The sequence below is a fragment of the Oryza brachyantha genome, chromosome 5 (assembly GCF_000231095.2).
Source record: "Oryza brachyantha chromosome 5, ObraRS2, whole genome shotgun sequence".
Lineage (NCBI taxonomy): Eukaryota > Viridiplantae > Streptophyta > Magnoliopsida > Poales > Poaceae > Oryza > Oryza brachyantha.
This window is the reverse complement of record NC_023167.2, coordinates 8,427,131-8,443,434: the sequence shown is the minus strand read 5'-3', so window position 1 is coordinate 8,443,434 and position 16,304 is coordinate 8,427,131. Positions and strand designations below refer to the sequence as shown.

The 16,304-nt window shown below is 40.9% G+C and overlaps 3 long non-coding RNA genes across 13 annotated transcripts; all 3 read left to right on the top strand.

Moving 5' to 3' along the window:
• The first annotated feature begins 699 nt into the window (after nt 1–699).
• Nucleotides 700–7,912, top strand: LOC102699403. Of its 10 annotated transcripts, none has more exons than XR_423520.3 (12): nt 700–1,170; nt 1,636–1,725; nt 1,825–1,923; nt 2,065–3,834; nt 3,905–4,038; nt 4,141–4,230; nt 4,317–4,479; nt 4,578–4,673; nt 5,791–5,902; nt 5,989–6,110; nt 6,520–6,652; nt 7,220–7,912. It is a non-coding gene; the product is annotated as an uncharacterized LOC102699403 (long non-coding RNA). The 10 variants fall into 10 exon arrangements; XR_001550408.2 differs by having other exon boundaries at nt 1,825–1,948; XR_001550411.2 differs by having other exon boundaries at nt 1,825–2,196; nt 2,310–3,834.
• Nucleotides 7,913–8,736: 824 nt separating this feature from the next.
• Nucleotides 8,737–10,367, top strand: LOC102712447. Its single transcript, XR_005811903.1, has 4 exons — nt 8,737–8,949; nt 9,358–9,422; nt 10,075–10,168; nt 10,279–10,367. It is a non-coding gene; the product is annotated as an uncharacterized LOC102712447 (long non-coding RNA).
• Nucleotides 10,368–10,901: 534 nt separating this feature from the next.
• LOC107304283 lies at nt 10,902–16,304 on the top strand. Of its 2 annotated transcripts, none has more exons than XR_005811902.1 (7): nt 10,902–11,024; nt 11,155–11,219; nt 11,661–11,772; nt 14,333–14,427; nt 14,673–14,797; nt 14,907–14,961; nt 15,897–16,304. It is a non-coding gene; the product is annotated as an uncharacterized LOC107304283 (long non-coding RNA). The 2 variants fall into 2 exon arrangements; XR_001550340.2 differs by having other exon boundaries at nt 11,658–11,772.

The window sequence follows — 16,304 nt, the reverse complement described above, 5'->3', positions numbered from 1 at the left end:
ATGAAAACCTATCAAAGAACAACCTCCCTGCAATCAAAACCCTATGGAAGAACCACCGTTGCCTACTCTGCCTAGGCTCACCACCCAACCAACGGTCCAAAAAAAAAAAAAAAAAGAGCCGTTTTCTTCCTCCGGGTACCACCGCCACTGCCTCTCCTCGAGCCTCCTTCCCCTTCCCCTCCCCGGAAAAGCGAAATGACTTGGCCAGGCCAAATCGGAGAGACCAATCGCCCAAAAAGCAAAAGGCTACCACCTCCACCTCCACCTCGCCGTTGCCGACGCTGCCTTCCGTCCACCGCGCCGCGCGCTCCTCGGATCTCCACCGCGGCCGCCCCTCCACCGCGCCGCCCGCCCATTCAGCGCGCCGCCCCTCACCTCCACCGCGCCGCCGCACCTCCACCGCGCTGCCCGTACACCGCACTGCCTCGGCCGCCACCTCCGCCCCTCGCCTCCACCGCGCCGCCGCACCTCCACCGCGCTGCCCGTACACCGCACCGCCTTGGCCGCCGCCTCCGCCCCTCGCCTCCACCGCACCGCCTCGGCCGCCGCCTCCGCCCCTCACCTCCACCGCGCCTCCGCACCTCCACCGCGCTGCCCGTACACCGCGCCGCCTCGGCCGCCGCCTCCGTCACCACCTACATCGCCGCCTCCGTCCCCGCCTAATACATGCAAGTGTCTTTGTTTTGCATATCAAAATGGACCAAGATTTCAACTCTAATGCATATATTAGGTTCCAATATACTATGGTTTGTTTTCCATATTAAAATGGGCCGTGATCTCACCTCTAATGCATATATTAGGTTCGATATACTATGGCTTGGTTTCTGGTGTATTTCAGATTCTATTTGGTTGTATTTTGGTGCATGTAATGCATTATGTGAATACTTTACCAGTATAGCTAATCCTATAAAAATGGTTGTTGTTTCTTTGTTTTTCCACAAGATTGTCTTATCTTCTCTCCCTCGGTTTTCTCAATTCACTGAAATGCTATGCATTGTTCTTTCCTGCAACTTTGAAGGAAAGTGCAATTTCCAGTCTGAAGGAATGATTGAGTGATTCTGCAATTGGAAGCAATCCTGTTCTGCGATTGATTGCTGGAACTATATTTATGCATGAGCAAGACTACACTGAGGCTCTCAAGCACACACACTCTGGTGGAACCCTGGACCTGTGAGTTTCATTCTGTCCTCTTAACTTTAGATGGTTCATCCTTGCAGGAGTAGATGTGTTTTTAATGAACATAGGTGTAGAACAACATTTGTTTATTTGTGAATTTTGATCACCTTACAATAAAGTTCAAGTTTATTGGCATCCAAAGATAAGTTATAACCATGTTTCTGAAAAAAAGTTTTGGTACATATTGATTATCACTTGCATAATGTAATTCGACTCACTTTTCTTTCTTATGCTGCCAACCACATGCACTTAATGTTTATCCTGTTAAAAGTGTTGGAGAAAATGCATCATTACATCTTAAATATGCTTTCTGTTTTCAAGATCATTAGTGTGGTAACATTTTTAGTATGTTGTTCAACTCTGGTACAAATTGTTTCACTTGCTGGATTTGGATTTGACATTTTTGATCAATTAACTGCAAACCTTGGCGGTTGGAATCTTCTGCATTGGTGTTGTAAGTATGCTGAGAAGCAAGTGAAGATCATGCAACAAATTGATGAGGACCATACGCTGACACAACTTGCAAACGCATGGCTGGACATTGCTATTGTAAGTACTTGGATCCAACTTGATGGAGTACTGAAGATTCAACATTCCGGTGGTTATTGCTGGAAAAAGCTGCTTATCAACTTTTAATCCATGATGCAGGGTGGTTCTAAGATCCGTGAAGCTTATCTTATATTCCAAGACTTTGCTGAAAAATATACCCAATGACAGGAATGGTTCTAAACGGCAAGGCAGTTTGCTGTATGCACATGGGGAGCTTTGATGAGTCTGAGATTCTATTACTTGAAGCATTAAACCTTGCTATTAAATTAAAGTTAGAAAAACTTGTGAAATTTTGTGTTCTTTTTGACTTGTGGTGCTTCTTTGCGGGCGTGGCTTCAGCTGCTCATTCCTCGCCATACGGATGGTGGCTGAACATGCCTGCCGGCGTTGGCAGCCTCTGCGGCAACCGTGGTACCTTTCGCGCCTTCAGTCACCTCGCTGATGGATACGTTAACTGGCGGAGGTTGACAGGTGCTTAAAGTTTCGGTTTGCTTTCACTGCTTTCTTGTTTGCTTGTTAGTTTGTGTGCTATATGCTTGTGTGCTATATGATTATGTGCTTTTGGCTGTTCTGTCTTGCAGCAGAGGTCAGCGTAAAAAAAGTTGTTCTTTTTTGTTATCCTCAAAGATAGATATCGATAGGGTGCTCGTTGCTGCATGTTTATCGTGCTTACTGTTGTACCTTATTAATCAGCAAAAGGATGGTAATGGTAAGTGTTAAGCGGTAAAAACAATTTTGTTTCCTCTTTTACATATTAAACTCGATGTTCTGTTGTATTTTCAGTTCTTTTTTTATCCAACTGATCTTATTTTTTCAGTGCAGTGCTTAATATTTTCCCCAGACAATCATAAAAGGAATATCGAGAGTAATAGTACAAGTACTTACGTTAATAACAAAGTTTTTTTTGGAAACAAAATATAACATAGCAATATTATGCAAAAGTTCATTTTAGACTCATCCAGTAATCGAACTGGACTACGCTTTAATTGACAAGCAAATGCTATCTGCCATTTCATAATAATTTTGTTGGACAATAAAGCTTTCATTAACAACTACTAGCTTCTGAGAAGAATTATATACTGAAGAACTATATATTTACTAACCTTCAGTTTTCGCCTTTCATCTCTTTTAGGTGCTTTTTAGTCTCGCATTCAGTCCGAGTGGATGGTCTTACGTCTTGCGCTGCACTCATGGTTGTTAAGTCACACGATTAATCGCGATTAGTCGGCGATTAATCGTAAAATCGTTCAACCCACACGACCAAAAGCCTACGACTCGAACAAATCAGAAGTCATGCGACTTCTTCGACTTGCCATCGACTTTCAACGAATAATCACGCTCAGATCGATTAAGTCGGGCGACTTTGGCAGTGATGGGCTATTAGCCCATACATTGGGTGGGCACTGGGCCATATATTGGCTGGCCCATTAAGAAAGGGGATACTATAGCAAAGAGAGGAGGAAACCCTAGCCCCATTCCCACAGCCAGCCACCAGGCATTGAGCAGAAAGAGCAGGGGCGCGAGAAAGAATGGATCTGCGCCTCCGGTGGTCCAGCGAACCTCTTCCTTCCCTCTTGCTCTCATCTTCTTCCATTTCATTGGCTTCCTCTTCTCCCAAATCACTTGTTGACTTGTTGTCTTGCTTGGTGCATTAGAAGACATAGTATATACTATATAAAATACTAAAAACAGTATAATAGTAGTACAGATTATATAGTCTATCCCTGATTTTTGGCATAACAAGTCGCAGACTAGTCGTGGACAAGTTGACGACTAGTCGCCGATTAGTCGACCAAGTCGACAAGTCGTTCGAGGCATATCTCGACTCGACTTTACGACTTGACAACCATGGCTGCACTATATGCTACCAGGGTGGGCAAGTTCAGTGGCTGCCAGGGTGGTGCTTTTTGGTTGCTAACATATCATATTGTTTATGAAGGTGATAAGGTAGGCGTAGTTGAGTTTATTAGTTATCCCTAGGATTTCAGCCCCTTTTTTAGTTCATCCATTGTCTGATGATCTTCCTTTTGAAGGATTTTGTTGTTGAAGCACTCAATTGTAGAATTGATGATATATGGAGATTACCATGATCCAACATACTTCGGCTAGGTATAAAATGGGATGGTATCTTAGAGAAATATACCAGTTGATTTATTTTTCTAATTGTTATCTCTTTCAGGTTTTTCATGGAGAAACAAACCATGGCTGAGTTTGCTCGTATTTTGAGAATATCTAAGCTGTCAAGAGTGTCTCTACAGTTACTACAGACAATGAGTATCATGATCCACAATTTGAGGAATCAACATTCGGTTTGTAAGTTACTCAATATGCAATACTGTCGTATGAATCTATACTGTTGCTACACTATTTCATTTTTTAAAGGTTCTAATCTGCAAATGATCATGTTTTCTGCAGACTATTTTCAGCAATGAGCACATCAACTTCTTGATAACTTTTCCATTTGATTTTCAAATTTACGAGATGCTATCATATTACATATCCTTTGTACGATTTGTAAACCTGTCTAAACACCACTGTCATCATTTTTTTTTGGTTATCTATGGCTTACTTGATTTTTTTATTTCATGAAGGGCAATAAGTGGAAAATTGAACAAGAATACAATTTCTTTGGTTGTGAAGACAAAAAATGTACTGACCCAAACTCTTTTAGTGCACTTTTGGGCAGATATAGTGTTTATTTGTTTTCCTTGCTTCCTTTGTTTGCACCTTGGATTGTTCTGCTTTGCATCAGAGGTCAGTGTAAAAACAGGTCGTTCTTTATTGCTATCCTGAAAGACAACTATCGATAGGGTACTTATTGCTGGATGGTCATCATCTTTAATGGCCAGAAGGCTAGGAGAGGGGAGGTGGGGGGTTCGAAGGGGGAGGACAAGCCCGATGCCGGCACCGGCGCCACCGAGGATTGGTGCTACCAGTTCGGGAACAAGGTTTTTTTTTGTGTTTTTTTGCTTCTCCTCTTGATTTTGGGTGGGGTTTTCCAATTTCTTCCAGGGTTCACACTTCAGTTCCATCCTTCCACCTTCACTTTAAGACCACATCCTTTGAGGCTTTTATCTTTGTTGCTTCAATTTGTGTCAGCATTCGCTGCCGCCTTGGTTAAAGTTCATCGTTTTCTTCTCCTTGCGAGAAAAAAATAGCATTTTAAAAATTGCAGTTCTTGGTGACTGCCGCGTGAAGGGAGTAAAGGGCGGCAATAAACTCCTCTGGTTGTTTTAATGCAGGACGTTCTTGATTTGTCGGCCATCTGATCTATAAATTTTAATTTTTTTTTACATCTTCCGTTTCTGTCTCTTATACAGGAACAGTACCGGTTTGTATCTAAACCGTTCTTCACGGCACGTGATTTTCTTCTCTTTGCACTCAAGTTTGCCGATTGCGTTTCTATTGGTGGACATGTTTGGATTTTGTATCTGTTATTTCCCTTCTAATTTGTAGACACATTTTTGGTTTTCTGTGATATCTGCGAATGTAATTTACCATCCATGCCCGCCTGATGTGCAATTATTGTTTTTTTTATCTTTTTTCCCATTGGTCAACTATTTCCTATTTCACTTGTCAATTAATTCGTCCATTTCTTTCATTCCACTAAAGCTTTAGCGATGAGTGGGGATAAATCTAGGGTACAGTTTTGAGTAATACTATTAAGAAAAGGATCACTTTCATTCCACTAAAGCTTTAGCGATGATTGGTAGTTTGGTGCTGCACAGTACACAGAAAAAAGGGAGTTTTTTCATTCTTTGGCTTGCGATCCATTATTGATTTAACAAATATGATGTTCGATGTGTATATGGGCCATTTTCATTCCCTCTTTTCATGGTAACACTTGGGTAGTTCAGTTCATGAAGGACCAGCTAGCTTTCAAAATCTAATTCTTTATGTTTGTTTATCTATGAGGTCCAAAATTGATGCTTCTGAGGTTATATGTAATATGCTTCAATTATAATTATATAAGTCGCCGCACTCTTCAGCCCTTGCTTATATTTTACTTATGTTTTCTTACATATTTTGTTTGCTTGTCCTGTTCGTTTCATCGTGCACAAACAGTGAGAGGACCTTGAGTGCTCTGTGGGTAAAGCTGGCGGTTGACATGTCTATGCACTACCGGGATGTCATACTGGAGGAGCTAAATTGTTCGAACGAGATTATTGATTGAAAGGTTCACTTCAATTACTGATTTGAGACTATCGCTTCCTGATGGGTTCGCTATGTGCTTTGTATAATGTTTTTTCTATGTTCTGACAGAATTTGTCATGATCACTAAATCAACTCCAGAATACGATATGGCTGATGCATTGGACTATTCTTATCTTCTTTAACCATAAAAAGGGCAGGAATGGGATTACTGATCTATTCTTCCAGGACAGGTTTGTTTATTAAATTTCCAACATTATTGTCTTCGCCTGTCTTATGCTGTTACGGTCAATGGAAGTTTGCCTTAATAAAATTTTACGTTAAATGACTTCCTGTTACTGCTAAGTTCGTAAGGTATTAATAAATTATGTCATGGCTTTTCCAGGATAGAAACCACACCGAACCTATCAATCAAAAGAACCTATATATTTTTCATGCATTGGGTTATTACTGTAAAACATGTCTGCTGGTCGACGCAGTACTGTAAGATACATAAATTTGTCAGCTTTTATTTTCTGTGTTAGATAAATTGTAACACAATGGAAAGAACAACAGAGTTACATGGTACATTACAGACCTTTTGTGGCCTGTAAAGCATTTGCATGACTATTTTTCTGTACTATATTCCTTTTGTCTTCCCAGGTATTTCAATGCTATCTAGACAAATGCACCCCGTCTTCTAAGATACTTTGGTACGGCACGTGTTGGCAGCATAAGGAGAAAAGGAACATGTTTAAAGAGTTGATTAAAGTCCTTCAGCATGATCAGCACAGCTGTAAGGATCCTATTACTCGAATCCTGTAATGCTCGTATATTAATTACGATTTTCATGTTGCACAACATAAATTTATACAGTGTGACCAGGTATATTACCATGTGTAAAGTCCATCTCCATTATTACTTTCTTTGTTAACTTAATGCATTATTATTGAAAGACAATTCTTCTTTCTTTGTTGCCAGTAGATCCTTTTATGAATGTTCACCTGCTATATTTCTGTCATATGACGTCTGACGGAAATATAGCTATATGAATGTTCACCTGTTGTATCACTGTGATACGACGTTTCACGGATTTATGATCGGATAGTTAAGGTTTACCTCTCACTCACATTCTTATATATATCTAACATGCACGTGGTCCTGGTCTGTGTGGGTTTCTGGAGTTAAATACTCACTCTTGTTACTATATTCTCTGTTTTTCCCTTAGATAACAATTTCTTCTCTGGCCATACCAGTCATTTCACAGCATCGAATATTGTTCGCCTATTTATATATATATGTGATTGTTTTTTCAATGCTGATTATACTGTTACATAACAGTGTTTTCTTTGTTCTAATTCAGTTATTCTTTCCTTGGAAAGCACATTGAGGAAGGGAATTTCATCGCTGCTCCTTTCAGAGATGAGTTTCTTTAGAATGGTCGTCTGTTCATTCTCGAAGCGTACTGTCCTATTCATCGGTGTATTGATATTGGGTGGGTGTTTCTGTTTGAGCAGTGACTGTTTTTTACATGTCAAACTTGACATACATGAATGACGGGGGATAGTAGTTACAAATTTTTATTTTATTACAGCAGTATGATTGTCTGCTTTTGCTGTTTTCCATTTGTTTTCATCGATCATCTGCTTTTCATGTTTCCTCTTTATGTTTATCAATATAAAAATGTAATTATTACTTTAGGACAATTATTGTTTCATTGTTCTGTTTTGTTATCTCTGTTAATAATAGTTGTATGGTTTACCGTGCCTTCCATATTTAATAATTGAATTATGTACGAATGCAGTCTCTTCTAAATTTAAAATGTTCTTCCAATGCTCTACAGTGAGTCCACCCTTGGAGTTGTATGCTTATGCCATATGCTGTCGATTTTATATTTGTTTCGTTGTTTTTCTAAGTTGGTTAAATAGTGTTCTAACTTTCTGTTGCCTGTGCAGCCAAACAGTTCATCTGCATTCGTACAATGTATTATTCAAATCAGTTCAGTTCTATTGCTTTACAGTTGTACTTTTCTATGTTTGTATGGCCTGAACGCGTTTCGCCGGTTTTCTATGCATATTTTTAATACATAATATTTATAGATACAGCTTTCTAAGATGATATTTTTAAAGTATATCTTTTACTAGATACTTTATCTGTAAATTTTTTGTCTATGTATTAATTTTCTATAGAGTGAATAATATTGGCGGTACGTAGACTTGTCAGGTGGATGTATTTTAGTATGCAAACTCATAAAATGATCATTATGGTGCATCTTAATTTAACTGCTACTTACATGCTGCACTTAACACAAATCGATCACCACGCATAGCCAGGCCGTGCGCTCACGCGCGCCCCAACCTCTAGTTTGTATATATTAAAGGTGGTGGGCTGGGCGGATGGAGGGATGGGCCACGTCACCTCATTTTCTCGGTCATCGGATCCGCCGTGGATGGGTGGGAGGCGCTGCCCGTCGGCACGTGTTGGGTCACTGGCCGCTATGCGCCGTGCCGCGCGCCTCTCTCAACCGGTGCCTCGTTGCCTCCACATCCATCGCCCCCCAAAACCCTTGCTCGCTCCGTCCACTTCCTCAATGGCCTCTGGCGGCGGCTCTCCTGTGGGTATGCAACGCTCCTAACGGCGGCGGGCGGTGTGGTCATCGACAGGCGCGCTAGGCCCCCGCCTGGCATGCCGCCAGGAGCGGCAGCGTCCCGCCCCAATCGAGGCGGATGGTGCAGCCGACGGCGATGGCCCTGTCGACAGCGCCTGCCGGCTGTTGCGGCAGCCGGCGGTCGGTCCGACCGCTTGGGGCAACCAAAGGTGGCCGTGGCTCATAGAGGCGGCAATCGTTCGCTCGGTCGGATCCGCGCCGTCCCTGGCCAGATCCCTTGTTGCTTCGGTCGGATCTGTTCAGCCGAGATGGTGATAGTCGTCGAACATCGTGGTGGGGCCCTACGCCAGGGACTCACGGGTGAAGGAGGCAGACTTCGTCAACAGCAGCGCGCGCGAGGGACTGCCCCAAGGACGACCACCTCGAGTTCGCGGTGCTGGGGTGCTCCAACATCGGCAAGTCCTCGCTCATCTCCAAGAAGAAAAGTATATATTTCACATCCAAGAACCCTGGTGATCTTTATGAATGCCTTTAAGTTTCCTTCAGCTCCTGCATATTTACTTTGTGGTTATGTGGTAGTGAGCTTCTTAGGTTGAAGATGCAATTTCTTGCGTATGGTATATATTTCACATGTTAAATAACCTTTTTGCCTACAACAAAATACTCGGTGGTTGTCGTTACGATGGTTCATCTTGTGTGAAGCGCTGAGTATGTGCTGCCATTTCCTATAGTATTTCGACTGAGGTTTCTGTTATCGCTCCCAGTTAACGGGTCTGAAGTTATGGCCAGTTGAACTCATGCTTAAGTGCTTATTATTTTTTTTGGGTTCTATATGTTTCAACATGAAGTTCATGATTGATTTCCTTGTGATTTTGGCCTTTTTTCACTTACAGTATGAACCAGTGGACAACAAGGGTTGGAGATGGCATCTATCTCGTGGTACGAGTTCGGAAAGAAGGTATTACTTATGGCTGCTTGCTCACTAACATATGTTAGAGGATGATAGACCAAGTAGACGAGGTCTTTTGCATCCAGATTACTGCGTCCTATGCTATCAGCAGGATGAAACACTAAACCACCTCATCATCGGTTGCCTGAAGACTGAAGTCGCACCAATTGTAGGGTCTCATGGGATCCAGAACTTTAGCATTAAATCATCACGTATTTGTGAAAGCAACCCTCTAAACATCTCTTCCGGTTTATTAGATTTTCTTTCAATGGGAAAGTAAGCCACTTGCCCTGTTATGGTTGATGGCGCTATTAGTAAAGCTTAGCTATTTTGATTCAACAGATAGAACAAAATGCAACTTGATTTTCTGAATATATGGATTCCTTACAGAAGTTGAGTAATTTTGTTCATTGCTATATGATTATTGAAACACTGTTCTATCCTTGTGATTATATTCAGGTCATTACATTTGCTGTCTCTTAATGATACTAAGATGCAGCCATCATTTGCCAAAATAATTGTTCATACTCTTCTTGAAACTTCAAGTGCTATACAAACTCTTGAGATATCATAAAACAATGTGGGTTCACAGGAAAACACTCTTTTTTTGTGCCTTTATTGGATTGTATTATGGAAACAATTCATGTCTTGTACATTGCAGGCTGGCTAAAGACAGTGGATAAAAGATATGCATGCTTTTCATCACCAGTGGAATCAACTATTTCTTTGCACTCCTTGACCCTTCTTAACCTCAGGTATTTCTTTATTATTTTGCACCGCCTTATTTTGGAATTTATTGTTCCTTACTGGTCTGATATTCTGATGGTCTGATTGAGTAATTGATCATTAATATTTACCATACCAGGGGTACCAATTTGAACAAGAGTGATATCGAAGATCTATGCAAAATCTTAGTTAAGATGCCTAGCTTAGGAGAGTTAGATATAGGTGACAATCCTATTTCCTGTCTAAATTTTTGGAAGATGCATATATCATAAGCTTAAGCAATGTACATTGTTAGATATGGATGAAGGAATCAGGTATCCAAACAGTGAACCCAGTCCAGGTGTCATCATAAGCTTAAGCAATGTACATTGTAGAAAGCCGAATTATTCTTACTATTTCCTGTCTAAGTTTTTGGAGAGATGCATATATCATGAATTCGTACTATATATTTTACATCTATGATTGAACAAAATTGGTTTTGGAAGAGCCTTGCACATTGACTAAGCATGTTAAAAAAAATGCAGATTCCTTATTTGTTTTATTTCAGAGACTCTTCGGAAGGCAAAATCACTTTCGAGGTTAAGAGCAGAGAGCTGTGACTTGACCAATATTGGTGTAACTGAACTTCTTGAATGCCTTCCATCTGTGAGTGAACCACTTAATCTGCTGTCTATAGCGGATAATCATCTTGGGAGGTGAGTCACTTTTTTCTAATATTTGTATTGGTCACTATTTTTCTGTTAACCTAAGTGATACTACTCATTTTACCAATTGAGAATGCCTTCCATCTGTGAGTATTGGTCACTATTGGTCACTTCTTGAATGCCTTCCATCTGTGAGTGAACCACTTAATCTGCTGTCTATAGCGGATAATCATCTTGGGAGGTGAGTCACTTTTTTCTAATATTTGTATTGGTCACTATTTTTCTGTTAACCTAAGTGATACTACTCATTTTACCAATTGAGAATCTGACTTTGCGTGATTATTCCTACTGTTTGTACGCTGCTGTCCAAGTCTTTACTGTTCCTTCTGCTGCTCTTGGAGGTCTGCATGCTTCCCTGGATGGAAACTCAGATGAGGTAACCAACATTGCCCAATTTTTCCTTTCGATTTTCCTATTCACCATGCAGTTTATTAAAGAGTTATTCATACGACCACCTCTACAAGTACCAAACAAAGTGTACGTACTATATAATTTGTTTTGTTACCAATGCTAAATCAAATCGCTTTCCATATACAAATAATTTGGCTTCGACTAAAAACAAAATTGTGCACCGTTTCTTTCTTTCCCCTATCTTACTCTGTTTATATTATTACAGTTTATTAAAGAGTTATTCATATATGATGAACAGCAAGTATTGGAATTCCCTGACATGCTACTCAGTGCTTTAAGTGTTAAATGAGATTTACGTTCCGTTTTCCTAATCATAGAAGCCTTTAAGTTGATGAAGTTTACCTTTAACGTTTTTAAGTATATTTTCGACTTACTACGAGATTTATTTGTGCTTTACGAACAGAAGGATGTCTGCCTTTCGACACCGTCTATACAACAATTATGGTCTTCGTGTTTAGGCTATCCTAAAGCTATGGAACGATGTATTCTCTACTGTGCGACGGGACTCTCTTATCTAGGTGAGTTATGCACAATTCCATTGGCCAAGTATGGTTGGTTTCTGATAACTCTATGTAACACCCTTGATTCAGTTAGTATAATATTTCATTACTCTTCTGTTCCTGCTATACGATTGTAAGTGACTCTTACCTTACGAACTTAACGCATTCTTTCCGAAGCAGTACAACAAAGGGTTCATTCTTCTCCCAATGAATATTATACAAAAAGTATACTTTGTTTAACACAGTAGGGTCGATATAATAGTTGTCACCAATTTCTTTGTCGATGTCGAAATGTTCAATAGACACTAATAAAAACTTCTCTCAATGACTTGTTCTCCACATTTGAATTTTTTTGATAAATATTATTCTTTTTATGGAAAATTGCAAAACTATAGGCCGTTGTAGCGAAATCGCCAAAATAGCATCCTGTCGACTTCCGTAGGACGATAGGTGGCATATCGAACGTCTAGAGTTCGACTAGATAGGCGATCGAACGGCGATGACACCTGTCGAATAGGGGAGGTTCGATAGGTGCCCTGTCGTTCTTTCAGAGGTCGATAGGTTGGGCACATCAACATATCGAACTCAACAATAAGCTGCTGGGACGGCCCAATCGACCTTGTGACGTTTGACAGGCGCGGTGGTGGTGGCCTATCAGTCTTCTGCAGTTCGACGGGGCTCTCCGAGCCACATATCGACTACCCGATGTTCGACAGGATGCTATTTTGGCGATTTCTCTGGGACGGCCTACAATTTTGTGATTTTCCATAAAAAGAATAATATTTATCAAAAAAAATCCTCCACATTTTATCTAGGAATGAATAGTATCTTCATGTCACGCTTGACATTGACGGAGTACTTCCGATTAGTTTATTTGTAGTTCTGAAAATGTTCATCTTTTTAATCATTCATAATATCGGCTTTGTGTTTCCGTTGTCGTTCTCCACCAAATTTACAAGTGGTTACAAATCGGTCAATGTCCAACATTCTTACCCTTCAGGAGGCGTGCTCAGGCGCGTCCCAATTGCTATTAGTACTCTCCAAACCTGGCGGGCTAGGCCGCCCCTCGCCCTGGTCACATTGCCTGGATTTTGTGGGCCGTCCGATTGGCCGTGGGTAGATGGATGCGGTCGTAGCCTCTGCCCGGCACCACGCGTAGGGTCGCTCTGCGGTGTGCGCCGCGCGCCTCCCTCGACCGCTGATTTGCTTGCTCCGCCTCCCTCGCCGCTTCTGTTGCTCCGCTTTTGTTCGTCTCCTCCAAAACCCTAGTCTGTTCCTTTCACTTCCTCGACGGCCTCTGCCGGCGGTTGTATTGTCGGTGGGCGATGCTCCTAACGGCGGCGGCTGCGGCGTCCCTTCGCCTACTCGACGTCCTTCGCTGGCGCCTATGTTGTCAGTAGGTGAGAGGTACGGAGGGGGAGAGTGAAAGCTTCCTATCATATGATCTGTTGGCTTCGTGCTACTGTTTCGCCGCGGACTCGATTGGTTCATGCCGAGCCATATAAGGGGGACATCCGGGTACATGATTGGATCTCGGGTTTGAGGGATGATCCAATCTGGGAGGTGTGTACATGTTAGGTCTTGCGTGTCATGTGCATGGGATTTTGGTGACCACCGCTTGCATACCTGAACTAATTTTTTTGGAGATGTAAATGTGAGATGAGGGACTGACGCTTCTAACTTTTGTGTGATGCTTCTGCTCACTATAGCTGGATGTTTCAGTTTAAGTTAGGATTAGGGTTTGTGGTGGATTGCAGTGCGTGCCATGCTCTTTTGGGTCATTTCATCTTTCAGGGTTTGCATACTTTTTGTGCAGACCTTGTTTGATACAATGGGTCGTGCATAACTTGTTAACTCACCGTCGCTTGTTAGGAAGTAAAGTTCATATATGTATGAAATATACATACACACACACACACACACACACACACACACACACACATAGATGTATGTATGTGTGTGCGTGCGTGTGTGCGCACGCGCATAGTATGTATCTATATTTTAAAATGCAAACATTGCTTTACCGTGTCATCCTTACCCGAATCAACCAGACTGCTTCAGCTGTTATGTATTCTTTTTGTGTGTTTCCACAGTTTTTTTGCTTGCTCACAAGTTCTCCTGCAATTTCATTTTAAAGTTGTGGGCTTATGTTTTATACTTTGGTATGCTCACGTGTGCACTTTTGCTGTATATTGGTGATTCAAATTTTTACGCGCGTCAGCGCATTCATTATAAAAGAGATCAACATCTTGGCCTGTGTGAGGTAGTTCACATCTGTTGTGTTATTCCATATCGGTTTCTGCCTACTAAAATTGTTGTTAATATCTTCTTCACTGTCTCCTGCTTAACATAGTCACCATCGTTTGGTTTTTTTCAGAAGTGTTACTATTGACCCAACATTGCAAAATGACTTTGTTTTTTCCCCTGTGCGTATGGCGTAATCTTCAACTGCTATATAATATTTTATATTGCTATCTGTTCAACATATACTTATTATATTCACCAACTATTGTAGCTATTTGTGACAACCTGAACACTAGATTTTGCACAAACTTATTTTAGTTTTACTTTCTCACAGGTCATTGACATATCCGAGGCCATCTTAAGAATTAACCAAGAGATTGACGCAGCCCTTCATGAAGAACATCAGATATGGGGTCGCATGAGCCAAATGTGAGTTCTTCTCTATTCCCACTGTCGTTGTAGTTTACCTGCTGAGTGTTACTATTGAGCCAGCATTGCAAAACGAGTTTATATTTATTTCCCTGTTCGCATGGCCTAATCTTCAACTGGCATATAATGTTTATATTGCTCTGTGTTCGAGAAATACTTATTATATTGAGTAAGTATTGTAGCTATTTGAAACAACCTCAATGCTAAATTTTACACATAATGATTTTAATTTTGCTTTCTCACAGATCATTGACATACCCGAGGCCATCCTAAGAATTAAACAACACATTGACACAGACCTTTATGGTGAAAATCAGATCTGGGGTCGCAATGAGCCCAATGTGATCTCTTCTTTATTCCCACTGTCGTTGTAATTCACTTGGTTTTCTTTCTATGTTACTCCAATGTTACTGAGTCCTGCCAATTGGTCTGGTTGAATTATGCAATTCTGTTTCAAATGGTAATCTTTTCTTCTTCAGGTGCAAGTGTAGCCACGGACTTCAATTCCAGCGCACGATCGGTATGGTGAAATAGGTAACCGTGCTTGCCATTCAAAATTGCATTGCTGATCCCTTTAGTTTCTCCTTTTTCAAAATTCACTGCCTTCCATTGGTTTTCTCCTTCATACACATGCATGCATACTTCCCTATTGTGGTCAATGGAAAGCATTACTTTCTCCTTTTTCAAAATTCACTGCCTTCCATTGGTTTTCTCCTTCATACACATGCACACTTACTTCCCTATTGTGGTCAATGGAAAGCATTACTTTTACTTGTGGTGAAAAATAGCATTTCTTTCAAGTTTCCTATCAGCAAGAGCTATTGCCACCGTTTGTATTTTTTAGATCAGTTATGAACCAGCAAACAGTAAAGTCAGAATCAGAGGTGTGAACAAGGTTGTTTCATGTCTACCTATCGAAAGTTCCTGTTACACTGTTTATTGCCCGTCATCCTTGCAGTATATTCATGTTATCAATAAGCCAAAATGGACGATATATCCGCCTGCGATGAATACGTTAGGACTCTCCTGCTGTTGGATTTGATCCTGCTGTATGGTTTCGATCAGTGAGCGATTGGCCTTTCTTCTGGTTCGTTTTGCTGGTAGATTGTTGGTTGCTTTGTGAGTTCAGGTGCTCTTATAAATGTGTTAATGAAGATAAAGATCGATATTATCCATAAAGTTTCAGATGCTATTGTTGTCTTTTAGTCTGTGTTAGTCATTTACAAACTGTTAAAACCATACAGTTTTTTTCTGCTTTTGTGTGTTCAGTACACTTCCCAATTGTTTACCACAAAATGAGCATTACTGAATTGAATTGTCAGCTGATGTAATCTGCTAATTCTAATCATATTTGTATTTGCTGAACTTAGCATCTATATTATTGTCTTCGAAGTTGAAACTTATCATATATAGTGCGTTCTACTGTGTTTTGACTTAAGTTATTCTTCTTTGTACGTTCCTGTTGCCAGGGGTACACTTGGACGCCCTTTCTTCTGGTTCGTTTTGCCGGTAGATTGTCGGCTGCTTTGTGGGCTCGCGGTGGCCTTCTAAATGTGGTAATCAACGTAAAGATCCATATTATCCATGAAGTTTCAGATGTTATTGTTGTATTTTGGTTTCTGTTGGTCATGTACAGACTGTCAAAAGGTTCAAAGCTTTTGTCTGCTTTTCTTTGCTGAGTAGACTTCCCAATTGTTTACCACAAAATAACCATTACTGACTTGGGCTATCACCTGATATAATCCTGCTAATTCTGATTATATTTGTATTTGTTCAAGTTTCTATCTGTCCATGTTCCCCTTTTGTCCTGTGAAAAACAGCAGCCGACGCTCTCTCTACCAGCATCCGTATATATGCATAGACACCCAGGCTACCTC